The sequence below is a fragment of the Cupressus sempervirens genome, chromosome 9 (assembly GCF_028749045.1).
Source record: "Cupressus sempervirens isolate cs-2001-9-10 chromosome 9, ASM2874904v1, whole genome shotgun sequence".
Lineage (NCBI taxonomy): Eukaryota > Viridiplantae > Streptophyta > Pinopsida > Cupressales > Cupressaceae > Cupressus > Cupressus sempervirens.
Genome location: NC_143126.1, coordinates 660,366,964 through 660,380,280, shown reverse-complemented (window position 1 = coordinate 660,380,280; position 13,317 = coordinate 660,366,964). Strand labels below are relative to the sequence as shown.

The following is a 13,317-nucleotide window of genomic DNA, read 5'->3' as shown; positions in this document are numbered from 1 at the left end:
AGGAATTATTTATTTACAGCACCAGCTCGGCCTCTGCAAATTTGGCCTTACTGTGCTGATCACCACAGACTCTAAATGACAATACACCGGTGGCAACATCTAAAACCCACCAGCGATACCCACCAACCACCGGTGGGAGCTTTCCATTCGGGGGCCAGGCCCAAAGTTCGTCGGACTTTTCACTCGCTTAACATTTTGTGGGAGTTTCATTTTATAAAGCGCATATTCTGCTCTCCCACCGAATGTGGGACTAATTCCCACATTCCCAGTAGTACACTTTGCAAATTTCGATGACGCATAAAAAATTCGACGTCCATAATCCGTTGTCCCGCCCGCTGCTCCCTGCGACTGCGCACAATCAGCATTGACTGTACAGCGCACACATCATCGCCGAGTGACCATCTAACTCAGCCCATGTCAACTTGCTCAATCAGTAGTACATGTCACGGTGCCTCGCTGTCTTTTCCATACGATTTGTACAGTACAGAATATCCACGTCAGCAGCCACGTCAGCCAGTGGGCCAAGTTTTCTGCTGACATCATCATTTTATGACCTAAAAATTGACGCTCGTTTGGACGTCATCGCAAACTGTTTTCTAACTGCAGCGACGGCCGTATGACCGTCAAATTTAACCCCATCTTTTGCTGGTGCAACCCCTCACCAAATTGATTTTTGTTTTGGTAGTCCGACTTCAAGAGGCCATAACTCGCACATCCGAACTCCAAATCAGGTGCGATTTTTTTTTATTTTGGGTAAAATTTTTTGAATATTTTAGTGGTGCAGTTTGTTTCTATTATTTGGTTCTTGAATTGGTCAGAAATCGCAGTTTTTCACGACTGTACCTGTCTAATCCTGAGATTTGCAACTTCAAAAGCATCGTACGGGCTCATCTGGACTCCTTTTCAGGTTCTATTTTTTTTGAAAGTGGATATTTTTTTGTCTAATTTTCAGATCTATAATCAAATTGTAGTCTTATTTGGACAAAAGTATCACTTTCAGAGATAGGTCTTGTTTTGCATTGTAATGCTTAACAATTGATGTAATTTTCAGCTATATTGTAATAGTCCAGATTTGTACTCTATACAGAGGTTGTAATCAGCAAAATCAGAAAGTCCACTTTGTCTATTTTGGCAAGTGGCCCATTGTAAACGCACTATATATAAAGTGCCAAAATCATTTATTTTGGGGGGGATTTTTTGATTGAGTAAAAAAGGGGGGTGTGTACTGTGTACTGTGTCTCCTTTATCTTGAATTCTTGCATCATGGGTTCTTTTTCAAAGTTAACTCCACATAACTATTCTACTTGGAAAGAAAAAAGAGCCATTGGTAGAAAAAGGTTTATGGCGTTATGTTACTGGTGCAGCCAGGAAACCTCCTGCTGATGCTGATGAAGCTCGTAAAGAAGATTGGGAATCCAAACAAGAGATGGCCTTAGGTACCTTGTTGAAAAATATCTCTGATCCTGTTAAATTTCACATTAGGAAGCTTACAGATCCAATAGAGGTTTGGGCTAAACTAGAAGCTTTGTATGGGACAGTAGATGAAGACATGGCTTACACAATAGAGGATAAACTTCTCAAGTTGGATCCTAGAAATTTTGATACAATTAAAGACTATCTTACCCAAGTAGAAATGTATAGGGTTCAACTAAATGATTGTGGAGAACCTATTAAAGATGGAAAGATGATCAAACACATCATGACTCATCTTCCATCTGAATATGCTCCTTTTGTTTCTAGCTTTAATACACACAAATTAACAATGGGTAGTGCCTATGTTAAGCCTTCATTTGAGAAATTCTCAGAAATGTTGATCCTTGAACATGACAATCTAGCGGGTGTGGGAATTCTCAAGTCTTCCAAAACTAAAGCCTTGGTAGCAAATGAAGGTAATTCAAGTGGTAAAAACTCAAACAAGAAGCAAAAGCAATGGAAGACCAAGCAGCAAGACGAGACACAACAGTCCTCCTCAAAACAACAATCTTCCACAAATCAATCTCTTTCTACTCAAAATTCTTCTTCACAACAAGGAAAATCTTCTTCAAAGAACAATAAAAAAGGGAACAATTCCAACAAGAAGGAGAAGAAAACATGTTCCTATTGTAAGAGGAATGGACATGAAGAACATGACTGCAAAGATAAGCAGATTGATGAATTGGTAAACATTATGAGGAAACACAAAATTGATGTTCCTAATACATACAAAGAAAAAGGTTCTTCATCCACTTCAAAGGGCAAGGGCCAAGCTTTAGTTGCAAGTACAAACAATCTGGAGGAATGGATTCTAGATTCTGGAGCATCTCATCATATGGGGGCTTCAAGGAAGCACTTTTCCTCTTTAAACACTTCACATGTACCCTACATCTATGTGGGCAATGATACTCAAATTAAAGTAGAAGGTAAAGGGAATGTTGAGATAGAGAATGGCATCTTCAAGGATGTACTTCATGTTCCTAGCCTTAGCACCAACCTTCTCTCCATCTATCAAATCACTCACTATGAATGTGGCAACAAAGTAGAGTTCCTCCCCGACACAGTAGTGGTAAAGAATCTCAAAGATGATTCAATGGTGGCGATTGGAAAGGCAAACCATGAGACAAGACTTTATTCTTTCTCCAATTTTGTGCCTAAGTCCACGTCTCTTGCCTTGTTGACTCATTCAAACACTCAAAGTAAACTATGGCATGACAGATTTGGACACCTTAATTATCGCTAGCTTCAGCAATTAAGCAGCAAGGAAATGGTCATTGGTCTACCTCAAGTCCAGTTTTCAGAGGGAGTATGTACAGGCTATGAAGCAGGTAAACATCCCGAAGAGAAATATGACAAGGGGAAGTCTTGGAAAGCAACTACTGTTCTAGAATTGGTACATAGTGATGTAGTTGGCCCCTTTCCAGTACCTTCTTTTGGCAAGGCCCGCTATGTTCTCACATTTATTGATGATTTTTCACGGTACACTTGGGTATTTTTTCTTGGTCATAAGAGTGAAGTCTTTGACAACTTTATTGCATTCAAAGCTCAAGTTGAAAAGAAATCTGGGAAAGCCATCAAGATACTAAGGATAGATAATGGCAGAGAATATGTCAATTCCAGACTTATAGACTATTGCACACATGAGGGGATAGATCTTCAACATTCAGTTGCATACACACCACAACAGAATGGTGTAGCTGAAAGAAAGAATAGAACCCTTAAAGAAATGACTACTTGCATGCTTCAACACAAGTCTCTTGATCAAGTGTTTAGGGCTGAAGCCATGTGTTGTGCCAACTACATTCAAAACAGAAGTCCGCATAAAGCCTTAGATGGTATAACACCTTTTGAGGCATGGTGTGGAAGGAAACCTAGTGTTAAGCACTTCAAAGTTTTTGGTTCTCCAACATGGGCTAGGATACCTCCACAAAAGTGTAAGGCATTAGAACCACAAAGCAAACCATGCATATTTGTTGGATATCCTGATCATCTCAAGGCATATAAATTAATGGATCCAGAGACTCACAAAATATTTTATGAGAGGAGTGTTCATTTTGAAGAAACATGTCCAAGTTTGGCTTCTTCAACTCCTCCTTCTTCCTCCCATGTGGATAGTGATCATAGTGATGAAAGTGACTTGGAAGATGAAATTTCTCTAACCTTGACTCGTAGGACACCACCTTCGCAGGGTCAACAAATAGTTGAGGATATTCCTTCATCTTCTTCCACTAAACCTCGTTGGGCACAACAAACTCTTGATGTTGCAGGTTCAATGGTGGGAAATCCTTCAGATACTCGGAGGACTAGGTCACAAAACAAGTCATTTCCACATGCATACATAGCCATTGCTTCAGATCCACAGTCTTTTAAGGAAGCATCAGGGATTCCAGAATGGGATACAGCAATGGAGGAAGAATACAATTCTTTGATGAAAAACAACACATGGGACTTAGTCCCCCTTCCAAAGGGAAGAAAAGTGGTTCGATGCAAGTGGATCTATCGAACCAAATTTGCAGCGGATGGTAGTATTGATAAACACAAAGCTCGACTAGTTGCCAAAGGTTTCTCACAAGTTCTAGGTATTGACTATACAGAGACTTTTGCACTAGTTGCCAAAATGAACTCCATTCGCCTGACACTAGCAATTGCTGCAGCTCAAGGATGGGTTGTACACCAGATGGATGTTAAGAGCACATTTTTGAATGGTGACCTTCATGAGGAAATCTATATGGAGCAGCCACAGGGGTTCATCCAGGATTCTACTATGGTTTGCAAATTAAAGAAGTCTATTTATGGTTTAAAGCAGGCTCCTCGGGCATGGTATGCCAAAATGGACTCCTTTCTCCTCTCAGTTGGTTTCAGAAGATGTCATTCTGATTCAAATGTTTACATTCTTCAGAAAGATGACTCTCACTTGATCTTAGTGCTTTATGTCGATGACTTGATCATTATAGGGAGCACTGCATCCATCATAGCCAGTGTCAAGACCTCTCTTCAGGATAGATTTTCCATGACAGAATTGGGTTTGCTACACTATTTCCTTGGCATTGAGATCATACAGTCTTTAGCAGGGATTTCACTTTCACAGCCCAAGTATGCTCTTGATTTGCTTTCACGGTTTCACATGAGTGACTGTAAGCCTGCTCCTACTCCCTTCTTATCAGGTGTTAAGCTAGAGGCTAAGTGCACAACTCCACTTGTTGATGCAACATTATACAGACAATTAGTTGGGAGCCTTATCTACTTGACACACACATGCCCTGATATTGCCTTTGCAGTTGGTATGGTTTCACGCTTTATGCAAGAACCTCGTGAGCTTCATTGGAAGGCTGCCAAGCAAATTTTGCACTATATCAAGGGTACACATTCACATGGGATTCATTATGCAGCAGGTACAGGGCTTCAGTTGATTGGATACACAGATTCAGACTATGCAGGCGACTTAGATTCTCGAAAGTCTACTTCAGGGTACACATTTCACCTTGGTTCCGGCCCTATCTGTTGGCAAAGTAAGAAGTAGAAAAATGTTGCTCTTTCTTCCACAGAGGCTGAGTATCGAGGGGTTGTCAATGCAGCTACAGAGGCTCTTTGGTTACAACATATCTTGGAGGAATTTGGATTTGATCTACCTAAGCCAACAGTTCTTCATTGTGACAATAAAAGTGCCATTGAAATCTCTAAGCATCCAGTTCAGCATCAGCGGACAAAGCACATTGAGGTTCATATGCACTATATCAGAGAGCTTATACATGAGCAGATCATAGCACTTTAGTACTATCCTACAACAGAGCAGGTCGCAGATATTTTTACCAAACCTTTTACAGAGGTCAAGTATTCTCATTTACGATATCTCTTGGGGTGCAGGATGTTGCAGATAGGGAAGTCCCTTGACTTCTCTTCTTCTTCTTCTTCTTCTTCTGGGAGGGATTTTTTCCTATTATGAGGTCTTTTTCTCTCTCTCTATTGTACTTATCTCTCTTTTTGGAGGAGGGTTTTTCCCATGAGGTTTTCCCTCTTTCTCCGCTTTATGAGAGATTGCATTGCATCATTTTAGCATTGCTTTTGTACATGGGTACCTAACATGGCCTAGTAGCCGGGACCCATTATGCATTAGTGAGCTTAAGTGCATTCCCCTAAGTTGCACTTAAGGGGGGGTGTTGGTGTAAATAGGTATTTACTATTTACACTTTACTTAAGTTAACTTAGGTTAGTGCATTATTTTATTATTTCTCTTTATGAGACACTTAGGAGTTTGCGCATCTTCTATAGTTGTCATGTAGACAACATAGAAGTACACCACTCTATTTATGCACATGGTGTCTACACCACAGGAGTTTGCATCATTCCCTGAGTTGTCATGTTGACAACACAGTTTTTCGCACTCCTAATTTAGCACATGTTGTCTACACCACTGATGTGCATGTTCTCACCTTTGTAGGCTTATCCTCACATCATCACACTTACTTCAGTGCATAATGGAGGATAACCCATATATGGTGGACATGTGCCTAGTTGTTGGACTTATCATGGTGCTGATTCCTAGGCACTCTAGATGCATCTCAGAGGCCTTATATTGAGGCACTCCTAGTGTATTTGTATAGATTTGAATACTATACAGTTATTCTGACCATACTCTAGTCTATTCTGTGCTTTTGTATCTGAGTTCCTTGGTCTTGGGGAAATTCTGCTCTAATGCAGATTCTTACACCTAGATGCACTTATGAATCATGGATAATTGATAGTGGATGTCAAAATGAGGGAAGAAGGCTTCCTTATATAGAGATCTAGGGCACTAAATCCTAGAGAAGGCTGACATGCAAGCATTAAATCCCATTTAAACTTAACCCCTAGGAATAGATTTAGAATAGATGTAATTTAAGAGTCTACCATTCCAAAACCTAAAATAGTCGACTCAAATGCAAGAAAAGAAATTTTCTAAAGCTCGAGATCTCAAAACTCCTAAAAATTGAAAATGAGACTTGGGGTTAGGGACGAGATTGACCCTACCTTAGGTCAAGGTCGAGATCATCCTTGACCTAGGTTAGGGTTGAGGTTGACCTTGACCTAGGTCAGGGTTGAGGTCAACCTTAACCTAAAAGGTCATCCTTGACCCAAAAGTCAAAGTCCTTAGTTTCACAAAGTAGGTTGTCAGAAATGGGCTAGAAAGAGAGAGAGAGAGAGAGAGAGAGAGAGAGAGAGAGAGAGAGAGAGAGAGAGAGAGAGAGAGAGAGAGAGAGAGAGAGAGAGAGAGAGAGAAGAAGAAGAAGAACACGGGGAAATCTACCAGATCCATGCAAAAAACTATTCAAGGTACTTGACATGACCCCAGACCACTTACTCAAAGGTCTAAACAATCTTAACATGGAAGTGCTTCCATTTTAAGATGATACACAACAATAACCTTCCTCCATGGATTTCGATAAAGAGGGATCACATTATGTTGACAATGATTGTTCTAGGTATTTTATTATTTTATTGTTACCTACATGTAATTACAAGTCTTGGAGTGAAATGACCACAATAATTAATTGATTTTGTTCATTCAATTAGGTAAGTACCAAGTGAAAGATATGAATGCATATATTGCACCTCTTATCGATGAGTTGTTGGTGTTATGGAATGGTTTCACTATGTATGATATCTCTATACCAATTGGACAAAAACAATTTCGATTCCATGCAATGCTTGTGTGGACAATTCATGATGCCCCAAGGTTGACACATTTCTATGGTATGTTATGTTGAAATCTAGTTGTATGCAATAATACTAATTCCAAAAATAAACACATTTAATCTAATTGTATCATTTTCTTGTAGGTCTTCAAACATAGGGAAATTTTGCATGTCTAATGTCTGGTCTAAAGATGAAATATCATTATTCAAAAAGTTTAAGAAAGTAGGTGTTTGATGAGAATAGGCAGTTCCTCCACATAAATCATAAGTATTGAAGTGTTGAAAAACATATTTTCGATGGGGAGAAGAGACTACACCAAAGCCACGAAGAATGACACCTCACCTATGGCAGTTGGAATATAATAGAATTTGAGGTCATCAAGGCATCAATATTGACCACCTTCCAAAGGGACTAAAATGTTATCCCAAAGGATTTAGTAGGCTGCCCTACTACAAGTAGCTAAAAATTGTGCATTTGTTTGATACTATGCATATTGGAAAGAATGTAATAGAGACACTGTGGAAAATATTGGATGGAAGGTGTGACAAAGAAAAACTTGCCAAAATTTTTAGTGACATTCATGATTCCAATCATGAAATGAAAAATATCATTGAATCAAATAGCAATCGAGACCAAATTAATGCAAGTGTGCTTCCTTGGTTATTAATAAAGCAATGAAGTAATGCCATAAAAGAAGTCATACAAAAAAATTGATTTCCTAGAGGATTTTCTACAAATTTAAGAAATATCATATCAAAGAAAAGGGAATTTAGCCTAGGGCTGAAAATGCATGATTGGCATACCTTCATCAAGGTAAATCATGGTCTTTTGTATTTACAATATATTTGTGAAACTACATTCAATTTTAATTGTATTGTGTTAGAAAAGAATGAAATGATCAGTTGACAATTGTTGCATTATGTGCTACCCCTATTACTTCCAAACAACTTCAACAATAATATCAAACAAGTGATACATGATCTTGTAAAATACATGAGGTAAGAAGTGATATTTGTTCAATATATCAAACAAGTAATATATTGTAAAGTCTTGTACTTATATATGTTTATGTCTTGAATCCCTTGTAGGTGGTTGTCATCTAAAGAAATCCATAAAGAAGATATAAAATATTGGAAGAAAAGAATATGTCTACTAACATGTGAAATGAAAAAGTTTTTACCTTCAACTTTTTTCAGTGCATAAGAACACTACCTCATACACCTAGTTGAGGAGATTGGATTGTGTGGAGCTGTACAACCTAGGTCAATGTGGATGGTTAAGAGACACTTGAAATTTTTGAAGGGTTTGGTTTGACAAAGAGCACATCTTGAGGGTTCTATGATTGAAGGATATATGGCATACCATATGATGGTGTACATTACTCAATATTTTCCTAATCATGGAGCAAAGACCCATATAGATTGCATTTGGGATCTCGACTCCATTAAAACATTTGAAGGGGAGTATATGGTGGGAATCATAGATTTAGGAAAGTGAAAGGTAATAAATTATGAGATGTTATTGTAGTTAATTAATTCTTAATCTTCAAAATAAATCTGTTATAGGTCATCTATTTACTTTTGTATAGTTGATAAAGAATAAGATGCAATACATTTGTTTATTGCAAATAATCAAAGGTTTTTGATGACGATATGGATTGAATGATGTCAACATTCTAGTCATAGATTAAAATGGGAATATGTGTCTTCATTGGTTAAACAAGCTCATTGTAATGGAGATCCTAATGTTACACAAAAGGAAATAGATTTAGCATATGGTTTAAGAGATCTCCAAGTACTTATAAGTTTGTTAATCAACTATATGTTTTTGTACTCATGATGCAATAGTTTATACATGTTTGACACTAGTACAGGTCAAACACCACAAATCTATGTTATGCAATGGTTATAAATTTTGCATCAAAGATTTAGATGACACACAGAGAACTTGTGATCCTAGCATAAGTACAGTCTTCCAGGTGACCAATATTTCACCTAGAAATGACATACATCCTTGAGAACCTCAAAATTGATACTATGGCATTTTGGTTGATATGCTTGAATGTTAATTCCTTTAAATTAGTTCTCTTTGTTGTCAAATGGTATAGACTATGATTCAATCAAAATGATCCCAATAGAATTGTTATTAAGCACGAGAATGGATTTTCAATGATTAATACAAGGTTGTTTGAGCCAGTTGGGGATGAGCCTTATGTTCTTCCAAGCCAATGTGACCAAGTATTTTACTCAAAGGGTGCACATAAATCGATTTGGTCAAAAAAATGTAGACATGATCCAAGGGGAAGGTCGATAAAGTATAATGCGATGGAAGAAGAAGATACCGAAGAAAAGGAAGAAGTGGATCACAATCGAGAGTTAGTCAATGTTGCTCTTGATACAAATGATGTTGTTATTGATCATCATGATGATAAGGATGGTGATGATGATGATGATGATGATGAAGATGATGATGACTAGGATAGTGGTGGTGATGATAATGACAAAGACGATGATCTTGATGATGAGATGGATGAAGAATAACAACTTGTATTGTAGTTGTATGGGATGTAGAGTTGTTCCTAATGAGCACATGCTGAGGTCTAGGTTAATGGGAAAGATGATGTGGTTGGACAAGATAAAGAGCACTACAATGTTCTTTAAAATCTTTATAGTCTCAACTTTTTAAAATTTAACATTTTTATTTGTTATTGCAGAGGACCCACCTTTGCAAAGGATAGTGAGTGCACATCCACAAGTGAGAAGAAATATTGATGACAACATGGATATGCCCCTACAACAATATAGAGAAGGACAAAAAAATAAAATTTAAATGATTCATGTGAACATATGTAACTTATTTGATAAGGATTGATATTTATGTCTAGATGTTTTATTTATGTTCTATTGAATGTTCATGTGAATGTTCTAATGAATCTTATGTTTTAATGTTAATGTGAATGTTCTAATGAAACTTATGTGTTAATAAATGTTATCATGTGATAATTCATGAATGTTACATTTTATCAATAGAATGAATAAATTTTAGATGTTAATGGGGAATTTAGATGTTAGGAAGTTGTGGTTGGCCCTGATTAGTAGAGAATATTAAACTATTCTCAAAACCAAGTGAAGTTCAACAATAACCTACGATTTCATGGCAACTAACTATGTGAATCTCTTAGTTTCAAGAAATTTAGAAGGACACTATAGTCAAACTCATTGATTTATGAAATTTAGTTGCAGTGTGTGAAGTATTCGAAAGAATGTCTTTCTATGGGATTGCCTCAAATTATTCCTTTCTAAGGTATTTTATTCTTGCTATTTATCTGCAATCATGTTTGATTGTGTTGTTATTTTTGCATCAACATATTGGATCACATTCTATGATTCATCATATAAATAAGAGAAAGATATTAAAAAGCATGATCCTATGTAAATAAGAAAATTAAAGTATTTAGCTTGATTTCTTTTGAATTTCTTGAAAAATTGATAGTAATGTTGAGGAGACTGAAATGTTTTCAATATACAGAAAGCTTATGTTCATAGCTTCTCATGAAACACCATTAAGGCAGAGCTTGGCAGCAAATGAGGTTGCAACTGGTCATTATGCTTCAAATGTAGATTTTTTTTCTTTAATATTCAGATTGAATGGAGCTATTTTTCTAATGGAAAGAAAATTAAATGATCTTGCCCTTTCTTATTTTGATACAGGGGAAGGTTCCTCTTATATAAGATGGACTCCATCAACTACATATCTTCATTTTTGTATTAACAATTTCTCATGTCTTGTCTTGCATTGTAATTATGACACTAGGATGGGCAAAGGTATGAGTCACTAGGACTTCCTCATATTGTTATATTTTCCATTTTTTCATTGAATGATTGGATTTGATAACTTTTGTCGTAAATTGGGAGATATGAAGGAGAATTTGAATAGTGAAAACAAATGATATTAAATCATTCTAAAGTATACATTGATTCATGATATTTTTAAAAAAAATTAAATGAATCTTGTCATACAAATTGACTTGATATGTTGGGAGATAGTAGACTTAAAGGGTGAAACAAATCTTCTAGAGTATATGATTACATTGTAATTCATGTGCTTGTGCATTCTATTGTTTCGCAGTGTTCTCATGAACTATTCTCATTATTTCTTTTGAGTGTGGTGATATGTTGAATAATATTATAGGGAACCTTTTAAATTTTTAGCTTTTCCATGTAACCTTTTCTATTTATTATCACTTCTAAATAACAACTGAAGTGTAATTATGTCCTGTATATACAAAAAAAAATTCCATAATAGAGCAATATATAGTTCTATGCTTAATCTCTTGTTTTATTTTATGTACTAGTGTGTACGGGTGGTCTATCTTCCTTTGAAGGTGGCAAAGTTCATAGAAAAACATACTAGCACTAGTTTATTACTTAACAGTTTCCTTATATTTGTACTTGGTTTGTTGTCATACATAGTTAGACTCAGAAAATTGGTCAATCACCATTACATAGTTTTTCCTTGATTGTCATTTTTTGTCTCAATAGTCCTGACATTTAAATATTTGATGTGCAATTAACTGTTCAAATAGTTTTGGAAAGGTGACAGGATGATATAGTATAGTAAGTATGACATGTTTTAACATGCGTACAATCAGAAAAGTAATCAAGGTCCACTAGATAGTTTTCCCTTGATTTCTTAATATCAATATCACACATTCAATATCCATGATATTTACATATTTGACATTCAATCAAATGCAAAATATTGTTGGAAAGGTGACTAATTGATATAATATTATAAAAATGACATGTTTTGGCATGGCTATAGTTGGAAACTTATTCAAGGACTATTAGATAGTTTTTTATTTATTAGTTTGCATCAATATCATACATTCTTGTAGATGATATTTACATGTTCAACATGCAATCAAATGCATAAAAGTAGTTTGAAAGGTGATGAAAATATATAATTTAATAAATATGCTCATATTTATTTTCCAAGTTTGTTATCCCCCACTTGGATGCATCCTCATCTCTTGCTCATATCCTTGATCCTTGTTATTTCCATTTTGAAATATTGTTCCCATAATTTTTAGGTTACTTCAAAAAATCCTCTTCAAACATTCTTACATTTCTTGGATTTTCCTTGTAGGGGAATGTAGATGTGGTAGGATCATACTTTATTTCACTGTCGTTTCTAATATATGTATCACCTATGAATCTATGATTGTATCTCTAGTAAATGTTTGATTTTGAACAATTTGATATTTGACTATTCATGTGTGTACTATTAAAGTAAATTAGTTTTTATAATTTAGGGATTATGAATTTTTCTTTGTATAGTAATTGTGAAAGCTAGCAGTGGGCCAAGATATGTTGTTTGGTGTTAGAATAACGTAGATAAAGATAAGCTCACTGAAGGTACACGTGTTGTTCTTGACATGACAACACTTACAATAATGAGGGCTCTTCCTCATGAGGTACCTAGCATTAGAATCTCACATTGGCAAGCTATTAATAAGCACAAATTATATCAAAATCTTTGAAGGGATTTTTTGGAAAAAGACTAATAATTTTGTTTATGTATATTGGATGCAGGTGGACCCTTTTGTTTATAATATGCTACATGAGGATCCTGGCAATGTGAGCTACTTAGCAGTAGGAGGGTTAGTAGATAAAATTAGGGAGTTGAAAGAGTCTATTTCTCTTCCTTTAATGAATCTTGAACTCTTTCTTAAGGTTGGAATCAAACCTCTTAAGGTAAAATTTGTGTGGGGTGCAAATTAATCATGGTAATTACTAGTTTATATAAAGTTAAACTTGCATGTTTTATTTATTCATTTTCAAATTCTTTCATAGAGGTTGATTCTTTTTTCTATAATTTCAGGGAGTACTTCTATATGGCCCTCCTGGAATGGGAAAGACACTATTAGCAAGAGCTATTACTAGTAACATTGATGCCAATTTCCTTAAGGTTTTAGCATAGCTGCTTCTTTTTTAAATCCATCTTACTTTTATGCAATTTAACTTTCTTATTTCTTGTGCCTGATGTTTGATTTATGCCTTCATTTTGTAATACTATTTTTCAAGTGGTTTTGAGTGCTATAATAGATAAATATATTGGTGAAAGTGCAAGGTTGATTAGGGAAATGTTTGGTTATGCATGGGATCATTA

General features: G+C 35.9%; 1 pseudogene; it reads left to right on the top strand.

Annotated features, from left to right (window-relative positions):
• Positions 1–2,740: 2,740 nt before the first annotated feature.
• Positions 2,741–13,317, top strand: part of LOC149540479 (26S proteasome regulatory subunit 10B homolog A-like) — a 27,672-nt pseudogene continuing 17,095 nt past the window's right edge.